Below are 21,177 nucleotides of genomic sequence, written 5' to 3' on the forward strand. Positions count from 1 at the left end.
GAGCAAGTGGACAAACACCAGTTGGTCGCCAAGCAGTCCTGCTGTAGAGGGAGCCCAGCCAAGAGCTAAAGGATATCATCAGAGAGGGCTTCCTTGAAGAAATGTGCTCTACATTCAGTTATGAGGACAGAGTAAGAGTCAGCCAGGAGAAGGAATCAAGAGGGTGACTCAGGTTGCAGGAGCAGCCCGGGTAGAGGCCTGGAGGCTTGTGGGGTGGGGACTCGGGGAGAGTGCACTGTGTGGTCCAGGGTGGAGGGTGCCCCTGCTTGGGAGGACACTGGAGTGGGCCTAGGGATGGAGGGCTTAGGAGGAGCTTGGTTTTTTACTAGAACTGACACAGAAGAGGCAGTGAAGGGTGTCAGCAGAAAGTGACCCTCAGGAGAGGTACTTCTGGTTTTGCTTCTGATGTTCTACAGAAAGAAGTGGTCGGGGTGGGCGAGAGCAGCTCTGCCCGTCCCTTTGAGACCCACCCCTTCATTCATTTATTCATAACACATGCAATTCTGAGTGTCCAGGGGAGAGAGGGTGGACTCACAGTAGTAAGCAAAATGTATTGCTTCTTGAGAGTTTAGCATTGTCAGAAGTTGTCTTAGCGTAGAATGTTCTAGGAACACAGCAGGGGCACCTAACCCAAAGTGTAGAGGTTCGAGGGAAGGAAGTCTCCCTTGACAAACTGTCAAAATGGGCTTGGAGGCAAGTGGGAAGTAGCAGCAGGTCAGGGGGCGCCTGAGGTCACTGGGGACCTGGGTACTGAGGTGAGGCTGGGCGAGCAGCGTCGGGGGTGGGGCTAGAACTCTACCAGGGAGCCTCTGAAGGGTTTGATGTGGGGGTAATGTAATCAAATTTGTGCTTTGGGAAGGCTGTCCTGGCTCCGTGTGTGTGTGTGTGTGTGTGTGTGTGTGTGTGTGTGTGTGTGTGTGTGTGTGTTTGTGTGTGTGTGTGTGAAGCAGGGAAGAGGGGGAGAGTGCCACCAACTGGGAGGGTCATTAGAAGACCATTGACAGGCTGGGGGGCCACCAGTGGGAGAGGGGCGTCGGGGCTGCTTGGGGACGGCAGGGGCAGTGTGAATGCCGGATTTCCTCATGGGGAGAGCTTATTAACGGGGACCCCCTAGCGGCACCTTGTGGCTGGAAGAAAACGGATGCAACCAGGTGGACTTTTCTCTTCTTCCCTGCATTGCGTAATGATCTTAGCTCAGCCAACATTTGGAAGAGAAGAGCTAAGTTTCAGGGTAGCACAGGACATTGTTGAGCTCGTTCGAGTCAGATCTGATAGGATTTAGCCTTGTGTTGAGATCTGCATGTTCACTTAGCTAGAAACGTCCCGTCTTTTGGATTTCTATAGGGGTATTTATTCTTGATAAAGATTGCTTTCTTGGTGAGAGGAAATTTAATACAGCTGCTGTGTTTCTCAAAAAAAATCTTATCTTTTAAGAAATTTAATATTCCAAAGAATAGCAAAATTTAAAAATGATAAAGTAAGGCTTTGGTGTAGTTTCTTTGGTTTCTGAGTTAATGTAGAGTTAGAGCCTTTGCATTACTTAAATAGCACATTCTTGTCAGTATTTAAAGAGCTGTTAGTGAGCGCCCCAGGACCCACTTCTCAAAGCATCATTAAATCTTGCTCTGAAATAGTGAAGTCATAAAGGTCTTGTTGGCAGAAGCCAAATAGTTGGTTTATAATTTGCAGCATAGCACCCTTTATAAAATAATAATAGGTTCAAAATTAAGAAAGTGGAAAATAATTGATTTTTTTAAAGCTGAAACATAATCTTTCTTGTGTTAATGTTGCAACTGGAAATTTCGAAAAGAAAAATCCTACTGTGATATCATCTACGTGTAATACATATATGTCTATCACGTTTGCAATGTAACTGCGCAGTGGTTTTTGAAGTCAGGACCATTCCAGCTGAGTTACTGTCAGTGATGGTTGCTGGTTTTGAATGGAAGACCCTAAATTTGCCTTCTTAGCTTTATTCTTTTCTTTTCTGTTCTCTCTCTCTCTTTTTTTTTTTTTTTTTTGTAGTGAGAGGGCTCAGTAGTGCTTTGCCAGCATGATTTTGGGGCAATTTGGGGGCAGATATCGTGCACAAGCAGTGAGATATTTCCATGCATTTTACATTCCGGACATCACCATGGAACATGTGGGGGTTTGTGCCTGCAGGCCGGGATGCTGCAGGACTCCCTGGTCCATCACCTTTATGTCTTGGAGCTGCTCCAGTCAGTGAATGACTTTCTGTGGCTTGGAGGTAAGGTGATCTGATGCAGATGATCAGATGTGTAACTAAGTACTGTTACTTGAAATAGAAAACCTATCAAAAATGGCTCTAAAATACAGGATGAGGGAGGAGAATTGGCTGAGCTGCTTGCATGGGGAATATTCTCAGGTTACTCCCTCATTGTGTCTCCTGTCACTCCCCCCCCCCCCAGCCCTGCACGGCAGTCATCGTGAAGCAAGCATGCACTTTCTCAGAAACGCACTGAATTTCTTTGTGCCTCTGTTTGTTGGCTTTTTTTTTTTTTTGAAAGCACATCTTGCCCTTTGCTTAAATGCCATCCCTGCCTAGTCACCTCTTACACTCATTCGTCTGGAGCTCGTCCATACATAGCTGCTGAATGGATGAACAGAATGTAGTATCTCCATGTTGTGGAACATTATTCAGACGTAAAAGTGAATAAAAAAGAAAAAATAAATATAGGGGAATATGAAAAAGGCCACCTGCTCTGGGAAGTCCACCCTGACTGCTCAACCCGCCCTTTTCCCTTTGAAACCCAATCACTTATGCTCCTCTCTACTCTTTTTGATAGTACTTACCACCTTCTAATAAACTTTAACACTTTCAAAAAAAAAAAAGAGAGATGCTGATACCACTTCAACCTGGACGAGCCTTGATAACAGCACGTTAAGTGAAAGGAACCAGACACAAACGGCCACATATTGTTGAATTCAGTGATCTGGGATGCCCAGAATAGGCACATGCAGAGGCAGAGGGCAGGTGATGGTTGCAAGGGGTTGGGTGGAGGGGGGTTGGGGAGTGATTGCTAGTGGCAGGGGTGTTCTTCTAGGATGATGAAGTGTTCTGGAAATAGATGGTGGTGAGGGCTGCACAACCGTGAGTGTGCAGAAGACTGCTGAGCGCTGTCTCTGGGAGTGCCTGTGGTTGGGGGCGGCTTTATTTTGTTCTCATCCGTGAAGAGTCATCTTGTGCTGAGGCCATTCTACTCCTATGAGTGGTGAGGGTCAGAGACTTTGCATAGTCATGTGTTATTTTCCCACATGCTGAGTGTAGGCAAAAAAGGTTTAAGCCTGAGAAAGTGCTCCATCTGCAGAAACGTCTTTTAGTTTTGCATGGTGTAAAATTCTTGAGAGCTTTTTAATCGTTGAGGACAGCCTGTGGGTGGGAAACAGCCCGTGAATCCTGGGTGAGTCCCGGAAGAGCTGCGCTTCCCTCCCTGACACGGGTGGGGATTTCACCCCCGTTCAGGCAGTGAAGGGCCCAGACCCGAGAGCGGAGTTGACAGTCGTGAATATTTACATGTATCCGCTGCTTCATCTTGGATATTAATTTCAAGCTGAGTCAGTATGTGGCGGCAGCCTCATCCTACGTCAGGAATCTATAGTATCTGCTCTTTGAGGTGAAGACCTGACAGACTTGATTATTTAACAGTCTCCCTTGAATTGATATCTCAGATTCCTTTGTCAATAATAGAACAGCAGAATTATAGACGTCCTTTATTGCCGATGTGACCTGGAGCAGGTTTAGTCTCTGTGCCTCAGTGGCCTTATCTTCGGTTGGGGAAGATGATAACAGTGCTTCCCTCAGATGGTCTGGTGAGGGGGGAGTGAGAAGCACAAAGGGAGGACTTACACGTGATGCTCATGAATGACCGAATTTAGTGCTCCCAGCCTGGTGAGGCCTCAGGGGCAGAGATGGCAGAACAGACCATTCGTAGCCGGAGCTCGATCCGTGTTGGCAGCTGTTATGATCAGGATCACCCCTGTGGGTTATCAGGCAGTTTTAAGACTTGGTAATATGAATTCATGAATAATGTTAAAAGATTAGACAACTCAGATCCGGTTTACATAGTTCTCAAGATTTCCTGTGAGAAATGGATATTATTTTCCCCATCTTAAATCTGAGTTGATTCTCTAAAAAAGTTCTGCATTCCTCCACCTTTTTGAGTTAATTCTCCATTTCTTAAAAAAAAAGTTTTTAAATGGAGTTACTGGTGTCTGAACTGAGGGCCGCATGCATGCTGAGCACATACTCTCTCAAGTGAGGTATAATCTCCCCCCTGACTTTTTTTAAACTTTACTTTCTTTGTATGCAGAGGTTAGTGACCTCTAATTCTTTTTCTGGAGACTTGTCCATGAACCTGTAAATCTATAATTAGTGGACAAAATTTGATTTATTAAAAAAATCAATGGAACATTCTGCAATCCATTCAAAAGGAAATGCTCATTGACATAAAATGTTTCTCCTTTATGGTGATTTCTAATTTTTGGTCTGCCTTAACTTATTAAAAGTAATCCTCATCATCATAATGACCAAGCTTGCTCTGAGTGGACACTTACCTAAGGCTAAAATGCTTTCCTCATGTTTTAATTCATAGCAGGTGTTTAAGGGTAGGTATCAGTGTCTCCTTTTCTGCAGCTGAGGGGTTGAGAGACGGGGCAGCTTGTCCCAAATCTCACGCAGCTGGCGTTGGCAGGCTCAGTGCTGGAACCCAGGCTGCACAGGATGCATTCTCAATGGCTCCTCTGATCAGCCCCAAGTTGAGTGGTTTCCCGAACTCCTGTGAGTCCATAAATGACCGATTTTAGCGATCTCAGCTTCATGAAGCCTTCAAAGGAGAGACACCAGTGAGAATGTTAGACAGAGTGGCATAAATTAAAATTGTACATTTCCACAAATGTTGCTTTCTCAGGCAATGAGTTAAAAACTTTATATTTTTTTTATTTTAGTGCTCTGTAAACACTAAAATCAAAACATTAAAAATGATTATACTGCAAAATTGGAGTGGACTTTGAAAGTCCAACCATTTCTAATGATGTTGCTTGTTTTTCTCTAGTGGTGCTTATTGACAGAAAAATTTACAAAGACTGAATTGTTTCTATGTAGTCTTAGTATGGAGGAAAGTTTTGTCAGTGAATATTGTAAGTAAAATCTTTAATCTTTTCTTTCCTGATGATGAATATGTAAGTTGTTTTCATAGCTTAAGTACATTTCCTCATTTGTGAAATTTGAGTGATGCCCTTTACCTTGTTTGACTGTGAGATGTGGACGCCTTGTATATGAAGCACCCAAGAGCTGCTTAGTAAAAATATGCTGTCACAAGGACAGATAGTTTAGAAGGATCAACTATGAATACTAAAGAGGGTGGCTTGTTTCTGATGCATATTCAATATGCATATTTATGAATATATGAATATGGCTTAAAGTAACAAGGATTCAGGGTTTTGTGTGTGTGTGTGCAGTATGAAGTTTTAATGAAATCTTTATCATTCTAGTGAGACAGGGACTAGTTAAATCAGCTTAAGCAGACGGCCTTGAATATTATTTACACAGAATGTGTGTTGTTACAACTCAGAATTCATGTTGCCGTGTAACCATCCACTCAGACATTTAAATTCGTAGGAATCTGACCAGAATCATTAAGTTTAGAAAAATCTACATTGATCATTTTCAGGGAATAAGCTTCTCTCTTTTGTGATTAAAGAAAATTTTGATTTATTTTTCTGCACTCTTAATAGGTTTTAAAATATCAAAACATGGATTTGACATGTCACTTTTATTAATAGAATAAATCTCATGCTGTTTTAATGTGCAAATAAATGTTTTTGAATTTCAATACACTTGTATGCTTTCCTGGCTCTTTGAGAAGTATTTTGCAAGATACCTAGATTAATTACTGTTGGAAAAATACAGACGTGACTTTTATGAATATAGGCCTAGTACAGATCTGTTGGTTTTTGCTACAGTGCAAGACATGAGGCCTAGGAGAGATTTGCTGCTGATTGCCAGGAGGACAGATCCCAGATCTCAGTCTCCCCTCCTGTAAAATGAAGTGGCTGGACTGGATTCTTTCCTCTACTAAGAAGTTTCCATGAGCCTGTGTCTTTTGTTTATATTCAGGAGTATTAGCAATGTCAGATTAAATACTGAATACACCTCCCTTCCCCGAAGCAAAGTGCAGTATGTGCTACATAAGATATAATTATCTGATTCTTCTTTCTGATCCAACAGGCAATTTTTGTGTTGCATCTTTCCCAGCAACCTGGAAGGTGTATTTAGCCATAGGTGGTGCTGTTGCACCTTATAACAGTCTTAATATTCCTTTTGCAAAAGAAGGTTTAACAAATGTTATTTTGTTTTGATTCCGTTGCTTAGTGCTTCAGAATAGCACAATGTCCATTATGTCTGTCTACCTGGAAAAATTATTCTGCTTATGTCTTAGACTTATTCTGTCATCTCGCTGTGAACATTTCAGACTTGCTGTGCAAACAATGGCAAAATCGGTCTTTTCTTCCAGTGTTAGCAACCAGTGAGCCGGAATTTTATAAAGCAGCTAAGAGAGGCCTCTGGAGCACCTTAAAGCTGGAAAGTGTACTGAGTTCCCTGAGTATTGACCCAGCAGCTGTGTATCATTTGTTGGGAGGTGATTTTGTACATGTAAGAAGGGGTGTAGTTTTTTGTCTTGGGTTTGCGTGCACGTGCTGCCACTGAGCCAAGTGAGCCTGAGTTAGTTTGCTCTGAGTTTTTCCCTCGTCTGTGAGATGGGGACGCTCGTATCTGCTTTGCAGAATTGTGAGAATTAGAAATTATGTAAAGTGTTTAGCACAGTGGGAATGTCAAAGGGCTCATAAAGTTTAGCTCCTGTTTTGTATGAAGCCATCATTTTACAGTCTTTGGCAGTTACTAAGAAACAGGAAAATAAGAAAAGCTGGTTTTATGCTGAAAGATATTTGAGGAGGTTCCATAGTTCCTATACCCATAATTTAGCATCAGCAGGGTCAGGACAGTTACACAGTCGCCCTGAACCAATGTTAAGCCACAGAATTTTTTGTTACTTCATATATATTGGGGCTTAATGGGACCCAATACATATACACATGTTTTCTCCAGCAGCCAACTGAGAGATGACACAGAAGAACAGGCAGGCGATAAATGGCTCCTGTATTACTGATGAAGCCACGTTCTCCATGAACTTCAGGGCTGTGGGAAAATGCGTGTCATGATACTGTGCCCCAGAACTAGAGACTCATGCAGTCCCAGTTAGCTCTGGGCCACAGTGAGCCTTCCCTTAAGAGGATCTGCCCCATCATGCACAGGGCTGCCTGCCATGGAGCTGAGCATCCCGGGTGCTTCCCAATGGTGGCCAACACTGGAGGGAAAGGAAAGGTTTCATATGCCCTGCTTGTAGATCCGGACTCACACCTCAATCTGTTAGTGTGAGGAGGGCTAGCCGTTGTCCAGGGGTCAGGGGTGTGAAGGGAAAAACACTCTCCATGGACCAGATTGTGGAGGAGGCATCCCTTCTCTCAGTTTAAACAGGTGGTGGGATGCAACAGAGGGGTGCTCCCCAAGATTTTATAAGAGGGGAAATAAGGATTTCCTTTGGGACTCAGACTAGCCATGAAACACAGAAGATGATTAGAAGGGAGATTTGTAAATCACTTTCTTATTAAATTCACATTTGTTGAGCACCAAAAATGTGCTACATTCTTTTCTGAGCGTTTTACAGAAATGAATCCTTCAATCTTCACAACAAGTGAGTAAGGAAGGTTTGATAGTTATCCCAGGTTTACAATGTGGAAATTGAGGCACGGAGAGAGTAAGTAAGTTGGCCAAAGTCACAGAGCTAGTAAGTGACAGAGCTGGTATTTAAACCCTGGCTGTCTGGTTTCCAGGCTCCCAGGGATGGGCTTTGGGTGTTTAGAGGTATCTGCATCCCTGGATATCTGTACCTGTGTGCATCACTTAGCCCAGAAAGGACAGGGAAAGGAGAGTTACACAGGTGCTCATAGTCGTGTCTCAGCCACAGTCCACGGACAGTGCACTGTGATTGGCGTTAAATGTCTTCTGGGCAGCAGATCTTTTCGTATAACAGAAATTTAGTCCATTCAGTTAATCTAGAAACCCTTCCTGCTCTGCTTCTGTCCACTCTTGTCATGTGACTGCCTGCCTGTGATTGGGCTGTTGAGGAGAATCTGTACTCATGGTTGAACTCTGATATTTCAGTCTGGTTTGTAGTTTCACATCTCCTGTTACATTAATATATTAAATTTCTGGTTTTCTTGCATCAGTCTCTCATGAGTTTGGTTAATGTGAAACCAGTCCATGGGAGCCCAGGGGTGCTGACGGTATAATTTCTGAGCACGTTGTGGCACTTCTACCTGTGCGGACCTGCGTGGAAGATTTCTGCACAGCAATGACCCAGGCACTCATCTATAAACGCTGGGCGTGCTTGCTGTTAGATAGTACATTATTCCCAAAACAGGGACCTGGCTGATCTGGTGGTCTGCTTTGTAATGAAGATATCTAAAGAATTTATCTTGTTCCCCTCTCCCCATGTCTCCCCTAAAGGTAAACTAAGCCTTTTTACTCATTGCGGATTCTACAATCTCTGCCTCATCCCATCTTTCACGAAGTTCCTCCTTACTAACACACAACTGTTAAAGACTATTTCCTTTGATTATACACAATAAATATGGGAGCATTTGAGAGGTTCTTGGAGTTGGCTCCCTAATCCCTCTCGCTTTCTTTCCTTTTTCCACAGTCTTGAGTAATTCATTCCATGTTGGTAAGACTTCTGCCAGCCAGAACCCACAGTTCCAGGTGAGAAGGATGCAGACTTTATCTCTCCTACCCGAGGGAGAGAGAGAAGAGAATTGAGGTCTGCTCCCCCGTGGTCCCTTTCTGCCCCAGGGCCACTCATGTTCACCTGCAGACTTCTGGCCTCTGCTCACAAGGCCTCTGTCCCAGGACTGACTGCAGCCTTTTCTTCCCTTGTCTATATTTCCTGTGCCTTTCAGAAGTTGGTCTCTTCTCTGCAATTCAAACCTGGCAGATGTGATGGTGGTCAGCGAGCTGGTGGGCAGTCATTTGGTGACTCCCAGGAGCCATGATGATTCTCCTGAGTCTCTCATTCGGGGTTACAAAACTGTCGAGCACCGGAGGAAGCCCATTCACGTGAGGTCAACACAACATCACATCACTTTCATTTTGTTTTTGAATTTTCAGTGGAGAAAGTATTAGTAGGAAACTGTTCCAGATTTTCGGCCGCCTGCTTTCCTCACCATTATTTCCTTGTTGGCTCTGGCGCTTGTTTAAAGAACCAGGTTTCTTCTCTGGTCATTTGTAGCAGCTGGGCTTGCCGAATCCTTGATCTGCATTTGAAGCAGAATGCTTCTTCGTGATGTCAAACTGATTTTCCTTGTCATGTCTTAATAATTTGTGTACACTCATCAATTGTTTCAAGTGAAATGCTCTTTTCCAATTTCGGTTAACTCATATTTGCTGAACTCCTGCTTTCATGCTGAGGGCAGTTTCTTCTTCCTGTAATAAAATTTAGCAATTTGCATTTACTATGGGAAGGTAACTGGCTGGAGGTGCTTTTTTTCTTACCAGTTTTAATAACAATTCACCCATTAAAATGTACGGCGGTTTTTACTCTATGCCCAGAATTGTTCATCCCAGTCAATCTTAGAAAATTTTCATCCCCCCAACAGGAAGCCCCTTACGCATATGCAGACATTCCCATCTTCCCCATCCTCCCACAGCCTCAGAAAGCCACTTTTCTCTCTCTGTGGATTTGCCTGTGCTGGAAATTTCATGTAAATCGAGTTACTTCATGTAAGTGGAAGCATCTATTGTGACTGACTTCTTTCACACTGAGTAACGTTTTCAATATTTGTCCAAGTTGTGGCCTGGGTCAGTACTCTATGCCTTGCTATTGCTGAATAATATTCCACTGTATGGCTGGGCCCCTCTGTTTACCCATTCATCACGTGATAGACATTTGTGTTGTTTCTGCTTTTTGGCTGTGATGAGTAATGGCGCCGTGAATATTCCTGTAGGAGTTTTTATATGAACATTTGTTTTCAGTTCTCTTACGTGTGTGCTCAGGAAGCAAAATTGCCTGGTCATTCAGAAACCAAATGTTCAACTCTCTAAGGACCTGCCAGGCGTTTTTCCAAAGTGGCCAGGCTGTGTTACATCCTCATCAGCAACGGCTGCGACCTCTGCATCTTCTGTGTCCTCATTAGTGCTTGTTACACTTTTTTTGATTATAACCTATTGTAGTGAGTGTGAAGCGGTTTCTCCTAGTGGTTTTGACTTGATTTCCCTTACAGCTAATGATATTGAACATCGTTTCTTTGTGCTTGTTGGCCATTTGTATATTTTCCTTGAAAAATACTTTTCAGATACTCTATTCATTTTTTAATTGAGTTGCCTTTTTATTGTTGAGTTGTAGGAGGTCCTTTTTTTTTTTTTATAGATACAAATTCCTTATCAGATAAATGATTTGAAAAAATTTTCTCCTGTGTGTTGTTTTTTCACTTTCTGTATGGTGTCATTTGAAGCAAAGTTTTTAATTTTGATGAACTCCAATTTATCTCTGTTTTCTTTTTTCCTTGTGCTTTTGTGGTAATATTTGATATCTGAGGTATTTTATTTAACCTTTTATATATAAAATAACTTAATTATTAGGACCGTTCTAGGAGACGGGTGCTGATTTTGTCCCCAGTCTATGGATAGGAGACTGAGATTCAGAAAATTTCACTGACTTATCAGTGTCAAAGCTACACAGTGCTGTTGGAATTCAGACCCTCATGTTTGTCCCAAGTATCTGTGATCCTCACCACCATGCTCCACTCCTTCCTGGAACCGTTAATGAAAAAGTCTTTACTTTTTTGATTTCTTGTTAGTTTTTTTTTTCTCATTGGGGCTTCATCTCCTCATTTCCTTAAAGAGATCAGTGTAGGTTTATTTTAGGTCTCTTGTAGGCAGAAGCATTGCTATCAGTTAACTTCTTTATTACTCACTCCCCAGTGATGGCTTTTGCTAATTGACCTAATCAAGTCATGCTTAAGTCTTTCCTTCTCATGACACTAACAACAGAGTCATGACTTACTGAATGCTCAAAGCAGAAAGTACTTGATTGATTTTATTTTGCTAACCAATCAAACCAATCAAATAAATTCCCGGTGTTGAAACATACGGTAAGCCCTCCAGAATAGGGTCACTGTCTTCCTTGTGTTTCATTTGTTTGGTCACAGTGTCTGGATAGTGCCTTGCTGTCCAGCAGTTTTGTTAGGATACGGTGCTTGTGAATCATTCTAAGGACAGAATTTTGACAACAGACTGTGTTGTTCATTTCACGGGGGAAAAGTTAATATAGAAATACTGCTCAGATCTATTTTAAAATTAAGTTTGGAAATTTGAGAAGAGTTCAAGAAACCATACAAAGATCTTTTTCACTAATTTTAGATCTATCTTAGACAAATTATGGTTACATAGCAGAGTAACTTATCAAGTAGATTTGACAAGAGGAGTGTATAATTGATTATTTGTTTTAGTTGAAATATTCTACCTGGGATAAAATATTCAGTGCCCATAAATGAACAAATATGTTTGTATTTCTATGCAACATGGGAGTAGACTTCATATGTTTCTATATAATATATATGACTGTGTGTTTTATTCTGTCTGTCAGTGTTTTTATAGTTTTTCAGCAATGTTGTAACTTTGGAATTCTTCTAAGAAAATCACCTCAGATTCTAGTGCAGTTTGTACTGTGTATGCTGTCTTATGCATGGGATTCCACAGTCCCCTTAGTGAGGAATTTCCTCTTCTCTTGTGTTAGTATCAGAGTTAAAGGAACTGTGATTTCTAGGCCTTTGCTTTCCATGTGTTTGCACTTGGGTGTCAATCACAATTTTCCCTTTCTTGAGTTTTCATTGTTCAATTAGAATTTTTGAAAATAACTTAATTTGTTGCATCGGTCTCCCTAGAAACTTGATGTGTTTGTGCTTTTCAGTTTTCAATTAATGAAAAATGTAAATACACTCTTGTTTTTAAGTAGTCCTTTTTCACTAGATATTTGTTTACCTCTTTATCGTTAAAATATTTTTTTCCCAATGAGTGAATCGGTGTGTATATTTTAAAAGAAACTTTACTTTTTATTCTTTTTATTGTAACAGTTATATTCATTGTAGAGAATTTAGAAAATAAGGATAAACACAGTAATAACTTCACAATGGCCTCTAATCTCACCTGGAGATACAGTTGTAAGGATTGAAATTGAGAATAACAAGTCCTCTTAAATTGTTCTTCTTTTTCAAGTACGATTTGGTTACTGAGACCCTTGAATTCCCATATGAATTGTAGCAGCAGCTAGTCAGTTTCTGCAGAGAAGCCCGCTGGGATTGTGATCGAGATCACGTTGAATATACGGATCGCTTTGAGGAGCACTGCCATTCCAAGAGCTCTGATTTCTGATCCAGGAATATGCGTGGTGTGTCTGTCCAGTTATTTAGGTCTTCTTTAATTTTTTTTTCAACAATGCTTTGAGTTTACAGAGTTTTATTTTACTTTTTGTTTTTTGCCTTTATACTGAGGACAAGTGTGCAAGGTACCAGAATCAGAAGTGTATTTGAGCCCCGCCACTTGCTGCCACAATGGTCACTGCGCACTTGCTTCACCCGCTCTACAATCTTGCACAGAATAGGACCTCAGTAACTCTCTCTCTCTCTTGAATGATTGTATGATTGTTGGATGATGCTTGAGAGTCCTTGTGATGATTTTATTTCCCCAGCCTTTCCCCACTTCTTTACTATGCCCTTTCTCTTCCTTTCCTCCAGCCTGGGTTTCAGTCTACCTGTGGCATTGATTTTTCTTGTCTGTAGACACTACATTTCACTGGTTCACGATCATTTTACATGTGGGCTGTGGAAAATTGCTAGATGTCCAGAAAGAGCCAATCGATTGCATGCTAGTATTTTTAGAGTGTGTTGCTGTTTTATCGATTGAAATTAAATCAGGCTGACCCCCTGAGCCCTCCCGTGAGCTGTTTTCGCCTTCCTACAGGTGATACTGCTCTGGTTGCTGAATGTGCCCTTTCCCCAGACTTGGTTTTGGAGTTAAGTCACCATCAGTGGAGCCCTCTCTTTAAAAGATGAAGAGAACATTTGCTCCTTCTCCCTGGTTGGGGACTTGGATGAGATGAGGTACCAGATAAAGAATGGAGACCCACCTCATTCTAACACCCGCTCGTTCCATTCCTTTCTCCAGGGAAAAAGAGTACAATTCAACACTATAAACATTGATTGTGAGCTAATGAGATAGACAGGACAACCGATCATTTATTAAATATCCTTTCATGCCAGAAACAAATGTATTATACACACAAAAAGCACACAAAGCACGGTAGTAACGTGATTACACACGTGGGTCCGAGTTCGAGTCCTGCTCTGGAGTGACCAGTCCTGTGAGATGGAGAACTGGTAGGTCGGCTTAGCCTCTCCCGTGCATGTTTTCTGTCCTGCAGTGATGGGGCTCTCTAGGCGTCCCTCCCCCTTAGAGGTGCTGTAGGGTGCAAATGATGCGCGTGGGCAGACCGAGCACAGCTGCTCGTTCCTCGTAAGTGCAGGAGAGCATAGCTTTTGTGGTGAAGGCTTTTAACAGCCCCGTGTAGACTCTCAGTGCTCCGAAGGGATGCCTTGTGGTTTGGAGATGGGATTCTCATTTCTGTAAATACCCAAAGATTGTGTAATTGGGCCCTGCTGATTTGAATCTTTTCTTTAGAAAGTACATATTGTAGATATATTTTTCAAGCATGCATGCTTTTTTCTTTTATTATTTATAGTTCTACCCTCTCTCTTGGTGGGACATTTCATGGAATCCAGGAAAGAGCCCTAAGCCACCTGCCTCTTCACACGTCTCAGTGGCGGTTTTCTTCCCTGACTAGAAGAGGGTTCTGCACAGGAAATTTTCTTTGTTCCCCTTTTCTTGGAGTCTCTCTGTCTGTCTGCCCACCTCTCACCTGTCCAACTGTCCATTTCTCTACCCACTCATTCTTCTGACTTGTTCCAAAAAGCATTTCAGGCAGCTTACAGAAGAACAGATGCCAAATAAACAGGTGAGAAAATGGGGCCAAGTTCAGACAGTGAGGCTAGGAGGCGAGCCTGTGTGAGGGTGGCAGGCATGAGAGACACGCGTCTGCCCTGTGACTTATAAGATCGACAGCAAGAGTGTGCCTGGGGCTCCCAGCAGACACAGGGAAACAGGGTTTGTGGGAGATGCTCACTGGCTGTGAAATAAATAAGTGGCTGAGTAGAAGCGCAGCCTTTCCAGCTACTAAGGCTTAGGAGAATATTTTGAGTGTCTTCAACATCAGAGTATTTCATCTTTTCTTTTGTCAGAGTTCTACATATAGTTGGTTACATTCTGTGCCTGGAAATTTCTACAAAATTTCTTCCCACGTGAGTCCCATGACTCAGGAATGGGGTGGTTCTGCTCATTGACTGTGGTTGGCCAGAAACCAAAAATGACAGCTTCAAAGGAGCCTGGGATTTGTCAGTTATGTTTTGTCAGTACTTTAGAGTTCAAAAAATGCTTTCACAGTATCTCTCCATCTGAGGCGGCAGCGTGCTCTCTTACCAGCATCAGGAGCTCAGGGCCACGGGATGGTGGGGGCTGACTGCACTGCCGTCAAGACAGCCGAGCTAGTCACTGCAGGTGTGGTTCTTTTACATACGGCATTTCATGTTCTTTACTAGAATGTTTCAACAGGGAGTTAATTAACTGAGTCAATTCACATTGAATAAATATGATGCTTTGTTGAAAAGACAGTTATAGGCAGAATATAAGCTGTGAAGACTTTAAAAACGGTTTCATACTGAAATTTCTGTAGGGAAGATACACAGTTTATCTTATTTATTCCTCTCTTTTAAAGTAACAAAGAAACAAGACAGAAAAGGCAGAGGATGGTTTCTGTTCTTCCTCTCCACTTGCAGGTGCCCTCACCTCCAGTAGCATCCATCCAGACACCAGCACTGACACTGGCCGTGCTCAGAACTGCCTCAGACCTGAAGACACAACTGACAAATAGAAGGGGGCGACGCCCTGTTACAGCAGGTGCTCTCACTTTGTGGGTCCTTATGTAACTGCACGATGTTAATCAGGATCGCCCGTTCTACATTGTGTAGCGCTGCTGCGGTGTCTCCTAGTTACTTGTTTCTGTAAATATTCATGTATTATTCCCCAATGCGTGGTACTACACACCTAAAAATGATTTTTTCAGATGAAAAATAATTTGCATTTAATATAATAAGTCTGAAAAAAGGGGCAAAAGATTCTATCCTGGTCCCGCTACTCAGAGATAATAATTAACAATTTAACATTTATTTTCTGTTCTTTTCGTCAGTGTGTATCAGCTCTGTCATAAAAACCAGTGAGCACTCTGTCCCTGTTTACTGTGCGGAAATCTCCATTTTCCATTCGGCTTATTACATGTTTTTCTACAATATTCTATCTCCCCTGGCATGATTTTTAATGACCAGTGTAGCATTCTGTCTTAAGGAATGCATCGTCCATTTTACTTCGGACTTAAATAAACATTTAAATTCCAAGTATACTTAACTGAAATACTGAAAAGAGAACTGTGGTGGTACAGGAAGGCCCCTAACTCACTTCCCATTATTTCCTGAGAGTAAAAGCTGTGGAAAATTTGGTATATATATTTCATGACCTTTATGCCTATGAGATACATATATATACACATATGAGAAATCAATGTATAGGTGTGTGTATATATGCTTTATTTAAAAATGAGACCATACTATATGTTTTTCTGCAGCTCGCTTTATTCACTCAGGGGTATATCATAGACGTCCTCCCACTCCAGACTCACCCGGCCCTTTCAGATAGATTGGAGGGGTCTCCTGATGTGCGGGTGTTGTCTCTTGTCCACGGACACATTTGGTGGGAGAGTGCTGTGGACAAGGCCCTGGACCACGGCGAAACGCCGGCTCCCTCAGCGCCTGCAGCTCGCCTTGATTTACCGTAACATTGTCTTAATGGTGGACAGTTAAGTTTTCTCCACTTTCCACTGTCAGAAAGAATGTTTGACTTGCATCCTTCTTGTACAGACATTCCTGTGATCTTGTATGTATATTCCTTTAGTTAAGGCTTCTGGAAATTTAGTCCCTGGATGTGACACTTACATTCATCACAGACTCCTTTCAAGTGACTCTAGAAATTCCTTCTCCATTGGGGAATGAAAAAATGCACAATTACTTATGTAACCAATTCTCTATCGCTGGATATTATTTCACTTCAGTTTTTCTTCCCACCTTTGTAAACAGTGCTGTGTAAATGCCCTGATGGATACATCTGTTTGGACTGATTGTTTTTTTTTCTAAAGGAAACGATTCCTAGAAGTGGAGTTGAGTCAGTGTGTATGTACGTTTTTCAGAGATTACATATCCATTGATATGTCATCCTCTGAAAAAGTCGCTCATGATTTGTTCTCCAACAGATGGACACTAACTAGAATATCTTAAAAATATTCGCCAATATGATAAGCAAAAGTGCTTTTTCATCGTTTTAGTTTGCATTTGATGACCAGTGAAATTTTGAGCTTTTTTCACTCATTAGCCTTTTGAATTTTTTAAAATGAATGATTCATTTTGTCCTTTGCAAACATTTAAGTGAGGGAGCTTCTTGTTGCTTTGTGACAGCTCTTTGTATGTTATGAAAATTTACTTCGTGACTTCATCAACATGTATCACAGAGCTTTTTCTTGTCATTTCTTTCCTTTCATTTTGTTCAGAAAGTTTTTTATCCTTGTTGTGGCTCAAACTACTCTTAAGATAGTAAATGTCTTCCTTGTGGGTTTTATCTTTGACATTCTTAGAAATACTTCCTTATAATGGAATAAATCTCTTCTGTAAGTTTTTTTAATCTCTAAAGTGGTGATTATAATAGTACTTGTTATAGTGAGGAGAAGTTGAGTTAATAAGAGCAAAGGGTTGTATTTGCTGTTATTAGTACTTTTTAATATTTACATCACTATGTGCAATTTATCTTGTGGTCATTATGACAGGAATAGAATTTATTCTTTCTAGGTGATTCTGATTGTCCCAGGACAATTATTGAATTCATACTTTTCTCTTTGATTTGAAATCCCATCTGTACAAAATAATTACATACACTAGAGTCTCTTTTTGAACTCATGGTTCCTTTCTGTCAATCTTCCTTCCTTACTCCAGCACCATATCTTACATATTGTAAAAATTTATTTAATCACTGGCAATCTGATTTTTTTTTATTCTTTTCATCCATCCCAAATTTTCTTGTCTACTATTATGACTTTATTATTCCTGAAGGGTTCCAAAATATTTTGTTCAAGTTAAAAAAATCAGATTGGAATTTTCATGGGAGTTTTTAGTAAGTTTTGAATTATTCTTAGGAGAACTTACATCTTTACAAAACTGCTTTCCTCCATGCAATATGTTTATGTCTCTACATTCATACCTCTTACTTTAACACTCAGTATAGTCCTGAAGTTTCTCCATTTAGAACATGGGCATTATTTTTGAATTTATTCCAGTTTATTGTTTATGTTTTTGTTAATTTTGTGAGAATTTTTTGCTATTATATATTTAAATGCTTAAAACTGACATTTAGAAAGGAAGATTCTGTTTGTCAATACTCAATTTGTAACTTGTCATTTAAAATTGTAAGTATTGAGCACTTGTTCCAGAATCCTTTCTTTTCTGTTTTTAAAAATTTGTTTCCAAGATTTTCAAAATGGTCATAGCTAAGTAGTAGTATAGGTTGGGAGACAGATGGAGAGAGGTAGTGTGGCTCATGTACAGACTGTGAGCAGTTTCATGGCTGCCTTTAGGCTGGAGAAGCCGCAGAAGAGCCCAGGTTAGACCGGGGGTGGCTTTGTATGCACTTGAAAGCCAGCTCTCCTGCCTGTATGGTGAAGCCTAGTGGGCGTGGCAGGTAGATGATCAAGGTCCGATGGAGGTCATTGGCTGCACAGAGCGCTGTGTCTGTGAGAACTGGCTAACATTACCATGGGAAATGCTTGGCGCCAGGAACACTGCAGGGGAGCTGGGGAGCCTGTGTGTTAAGGATTTTCCAGTCGTGGGAGTGGGAAGAGCAGACTCTGCATTCAGATCTGAGTTTGAATTCATCCTCTTTAGTTTACTGGTCCTCTGAATTTTGTCAAGTTATACATCCTCTTTGAACTCCTGTTTTCTTGTCTCTCAAAAAAGGAGAATTACGGCCTGCTGCTAGAGTGTTTGATCAGTGAAAATGATTTGTGTCTATAAGATGCCACATACAGCCACAATCTCAGTGAGAAATGGGTTGTCGCCTCTTCTTCTGCAACTCAGTGCTCGATAAGACATCGGGGGAAAGCCAGTCCCTAATTTGTTGTGATGCAATGAGGAACAAAATTAACGTCTTGCCTTTCCCTAGCAGTATTCTTACTTCTTTGTTTCATTTACCTCTTTCCTCCTTTACTCTCCCCTTTCACCTCCTCCACCAAAAGAGACTGAGACTGAGAACACTAGATTCAAATTACTTTAAATGTTGGCTCATCCCCATGAAATTAGAGTGACATTAAAAAAAATCTGTACACAACCCAGACGATTATATTTGATTTATACACACACACACACACACACACACACACACACACACACACACACACAATCAGGATGCCTCCCGTTTGCTGAAGGAGAAGGACCACTTTTTCTGAGTTTTCATTCACTGAGCTTGAGAGGAAAGTCTCTTAAGCAGAAATTCACCTGGCTTCGTGCATGGTTTTTTAAATTGGATTTCTGCTTTGTGTCCATAGAAATATTCTCCTATTAGAAGAGGGGAAGTGGAGACATAGGTATTCTGCTGAGATATTGGTGTCATCGTATTTGAGTTGGAAAGGACTTATGACAGCATAGAGTTGTAAGTTTTTATGGGTGAGAATCCATGATAGTGTAACTTGGACAAGAACCCGGGTCTTCTGTCTTCGTGTCCACGTGGATGAAGAGGAAACTGGGTGGGGGATTGCAGGGATCCTTCTTGCTTGAGTTCCAGTGTCTTGTTAGTTTTCATTGTTCAGCTGCCTTTAGTTTATGTCGATGTGGCCTCTCATGGGAAGGTCACTATGTCCTGATAGATTGAGTTTCTAATCAGCAAAAAGGTCTGGACCCACTAATGGTTCCCAGAGATTTTCTGCTGACCTGCTGACACTTTATATACATGAGACCTAAGAAATTCCTGGATATAAAATCCTTAATGTTATCGTTTGCCCTCGAGTTCCATAGGAATGGAGTGCTCTCTCAGGCTGTCTAAGGCTAGATCTGAACAAAGATAGGGTGATAGGCTGTGCAGATGGACTCTCCCCAGTCTAATGGGATTTCCACCATAGTTTTTAGAATCAGGCAGATTAGTTCAAATCTTGCCTTTACCATTTATTAGCTTTGTGACCTTGAGGAAGAAACTTTACTTTTTGAGGGACCAATTTTCTTTATCTGTAAATAAGTTCAGTATTTATTTTAGGGTTTTTGTTTTAGAATTGAATGAATCAATTCCCTCATTTATTCCTAAAATACAGATCACATGGTTCTATGCTGGTGCCTTAGTAGTTGATTACTAAGGGACTCAGCAGTGAGTATGTGGGTGAGGACCCCTGGATAATAGAGCTTATATTCCAGGATATGCTTGTAAAAGACTGGATTGCAGTGGATTTTTAGTAAATGTCCACTCCATTCCTAATCCCCATTGATTGTGTATATATCTTTATACTAATATATGAACAATTTTTTATTGCAATTTAAGTCTCTGTAGTATTTAAAGTATGTAGCTATAACAAAAATACGTGAAATAAAATGATCTGACTTTTATTTTCTTTTCAATAAGCAAAACAAAATAAAATAGAAAAGAAAAGAAAAAGTTTTGAAGGAGTAGAAATAATTTTATTTCCGTGGAATCAACTCCCTATGTTAGGTTTTTCGGTTGTGTTCTTAAACAGCATATAAAATTGACAGGTTTTGTGTTCAGTGTTGATAGCTGGGTGAGTATAGTTTCTTTTTGTGGTTGTCTTTGATGAATTATTTGCACTAGATCATAAGTAATGTGCATGTTACATATTGGAAACGAGGAAACAGTGGAGACATACTACCTCCAATGCAGTCATTTTGTTACCGAGTCCAAACTCATTCTGCTCACCAAATGACAGGCCAATAAACCGGGAGATGAGGTGTTGGAGCAAGGAATAGTGACTTTATTTGCAAAGCTGGCAGATCCAGAAGATGGCAGACTGATGTCCTGGAGAATCATCTTCCACAAGTCAGAATTGAGTCTTCTTTTATACTAAAAAGGGGCGGGGTTTTGATTGGTTGTTGGAAACTTCTTGCTGTATGAATTGCTTGTCCTTTGAATCCGCTGTTCTTGCAGCTGTCCATGCGGATCAAATCATGTTGCCCCTGTGAAAACTCCAAAAAATAAAACAAAGGTTATTCTCTATTTTGCAACTTGCCATCTCTACATAAGTGCAGATGAATTAGCATCCTTCAAGATCACGGCCAGGAGAATAGGCTGTCCTGGATATTTCAGTCTAAAGGCAACTTTCTTTTACAAATGGTGCAGAGCTAGCAAGTCTGAGCCTAGAAAACAGGGCACAGGGTTAAAGCCAAAGGAACAGACCTAACATGGGGTCAAAATTGTTCTTTTCTATTACAATTCCCTTTTCTGCTTCATAGATAATTTTAGTAAGAAACATGAGCAATTTTGTATTTTTGCTTCTTAATAACCGATAAGTGGGCCAACTATATTTTTGTGATCAGAGATGCTGTGCGGGCATAGGGGTCACAGCACACTCTTGTTGTGGGTGGCCGACCCTGAAACATGTCTGATGCCACGTGAGTGTTGGTGAGGGTCCCCCTAGCCAGCGGCACTCTTCAGGAAGTAGCATATGTGCTTTGACTTCTTGAGACCTCATTTTCGGCTGCAGGAAATTTTTTCAGATACTGCGATTGAAAAATCACTCCAGCTGGGGATAATTAGGGAAAAAAGGAAAAGGAAAAGGGTCTGGAGTAGAGTAGAAGAGAAGGACCTAAGATCACGGAGCCTGAGTGCTTGGCAGCGGGGCCTCG

The 21,177-nt window shown here is 41.2% G+C and overlaps 1 long non-coding RNA gene across 6 annotated transcripts in view; it reads left to right on the forward strand.

The window, feature by feature from the left end:
• LOC141577529 (uncharacterized) overlaps positions 1-21,177 on the forward strand; it is a 127,677-nt gene that overhangs the window by 26,395 nt on the left and 80,105 nt on the right. The gene's annotated exons all lie outside the window — the stretch shown is intronic.

Source organism: Camelus bactrianus, chromosome 4 (assembly GCF_048773025.1).
Source record: "Camelus bactrianus isolate YW-2024 breed Bactrian camel chromosome 4, ASM4877302v1, whole genome shotgun sequence".
NCBI lineage: Eukaryota > Metazoa > Chordata > Mammalia > Artiodactyla > Camelidae > Camelus > Camelus bactrianus.